Raw genomic sequence first — 2,296 nt, 5'->3', positions numbered from 1 at the left:
CACTCTCCTTTTGGATTCTCTTCTGTATTGCTTGGGAGAGTACTAGGAGGGATTTCAGTGATCCTTTTACTCAGCTGGCCCACTTGTGCTTCCAAATTTCTAATGGAAGACCTTGTTTCATTCATGAAACTTACAGTGGCCTTAGATAGATCAGAGACTAAGTTTGCTAAATTAGAAGTATTTTGTTCAGAGTTCTCTGTCTGTTGCTGAGTGGATGATGGAAAAGGTTTATTATTGTTAAACCTGTTTCTTCCACCATTATTAAAGCCTTGTTGAGGCCTTTGATCCTTCCATGAGAGATTTGGATGATTTCTCCATGATGGATTATAGGTGTTTCCATAAGGTTCACCTAAGTAATGCACCTCTGCTATTGCAGGGTTTTCAGGATCATAAGCTTCTTTTTCATAAGAAGCCTCTTGAGTACTGTTGGATGCAACTTGCACTCCATTCAGACTCTGAGAAATCATATTGACTTGCTGAGTCAATATTTTGTTCTGAGCCAATATGGCATTCAGAGTATCAATTTCAAGAACTCCCTTCTTCATAGGCGTCCCATTATTCACAGGATTCCTTTCAGAAGTGTACATGAACTGGTTATTTGCAACCATGTCAATGAGTTCTTGAGCTTCTACAGGCGTTTTCTTTAGGTGAATGGATCCACCTGCAGAAGAGTCCAATGACATCTTTGATAACTCAGACAAACCATCATAGAATATATCCAGGATGGTCCATTCTGAAAGCATGTCAGAGGGACACTTTTTGGTCAACTGTTTGTATCTTTCCCAAGCTTCATAGAGGGATTCACCATCTTTTTGTTTGAAGGTTTGAACATCCACTCTAAGCTTGCTCAGCTTTTGAGGAGGAAAGAACTTGGCTAAGAAAGCCGTGACCAGCTTATCCCAAGAGTTCAGGCTATCTTTGGGTTGAGAGTCCAACCACACTCTAGCTCTGTCTCTTACAGCAAAAGGGAAAAGCATGAGCCTGTAGACTTCAGGATCTACTCCATTAGTCTTAACAGTATCACAGATCTGCAAGAATTCAGTTAAGAACTGAAAAGGATCTCAGATGGAAGTCCATGAAACTTACAGTTCTGCTGCATCAGAGAAACTAGCTGAGGTTTCAGCTCAAAGTTGTTTGCTCCAATGGCAGGAATGGAGATGCTTCTTCCATGTAAATTGGAATTAGGTGCAGTAAAGTCACGAAGCATCCTCCTTGCATTATTTTTGTTGGGTTCGGCTACCATCTCCTTTACTTGTTCGAAATTTTCAATAAGGTTGTCTCTGGATTGTTGTAATTTAGCTTCTCTTAGTTTTCTCTTCAGAGTCCTTTCAGGTTCTGGATCAGCTTCAACAAGAATGTCTTTTTCTTTGTTCCTGCTCATATGAAAGAGAAGAGAAAAAGAAAAGAGGAGGAATCCTCTATGTCACAGTAAAGAGGTTCCTTATTGTTAGTAGAAGGAGAGAAGAGGAAAAATTCGAACACAGATAGAAGAGGGGGTTCGAATTTGGTGAGTGATGTGAGGAAGAGATGTTAGTAGATGAATAAATAAATAGAATAAGATGAGAGAGGGAGAGGATTTTCGAAAATAATTTTTGAAAAAGGTTAGTAGTTTTCGAAAATTAAGATTTAAAAATTAAAATAATTAGTTAATTAAAAAGAAATTTTGAAAAAGGGGGAAGATATTTTCGAAAATTAGAGAGAGAGAGGGTTAGTTAGGTGGTTTTGAAAAAGATAAGAAACAAACAAAAAGTTAGTTAGTTAGTTGAAACAACTTGAAAATCAATTTTGAAAAGATAAGAAGATAGGAAGTTAGAAAAGATATTTTGAAATCAAATTTTTGAAAAAGGTAAGATAAGGAGATATTTTTGAAAAGATATGATAGAAATTAGTTTTTGAAAAAGATTTGATTTTTAAAAACTCAATTAATGACTTGATTCACAAGAAATCACAAGATATGATTCTAGAACTTAAAATTTGAATCTTTCTTAGCAAGTAAGTAACAAACTTGAAATTTTTGAATCAAAACATTAATTGATGATGTTATTTTCAAAAATATGATGTAAAATTAAGAAAAAGATTTTTGAAAAATATTTTTATAATTTTCGAAAATAACTAAGAAAAATGAAAAAGATTTGATTTTTGAAAAATATTTTGAAAAAGATAAGATTTTTAAATTGAAAATTTGACTTGATTCAAGAAAACAACTAGATTTTAAAAATTTTTGAAAAAGTCAAATCTAATTTTCAAAATTTTAAGAGAGAAAAAGGGAAAGATATTTTTTATTTTTGAATTTTTA

General features: G+C 33.7%; 1 non-coding gene across 1 annotated transcript; it reads left to right on the top strand.

The window, feature by feature from the left end:
• The first annotated feature begins 737 nt into the window (after positions 1-737).
• LOC112745735 (small nucleolar RNA R71) lies at positions 738-845 on the top strand. Its single transcript, XR_003173648.1, has one exon. It is a non-coding gene; the product is annotated as a small nucleolar RNA R71 (small nucleolar RNA).
• The last annotated feature ends 1,451 nt before the right edge of the window (positions 846-2,296 follow it).

The sequence above is a fragment of the Arachis hypogaea genome, chromosome 14, assembly GCF_003086295.3.
Source record: "Arachis hypogaea cultivar Tifrunner chromosome 14, arahy.Tifrunner.gnm2.J5K5, whole genome shotgun sequence".
In the NCBI taxonomy this organism is placed as follows: Eukaryota; Viridiplantae; Streptophyta; class Magnoliopsida; order Fabales; family Fabaceae; genus Arachis; species Arachis hypogaea.
Note: the sequence above shows the minus strand (reverse complement) of the source record. Positions and strands in the feature narration are given on the sequence as shown.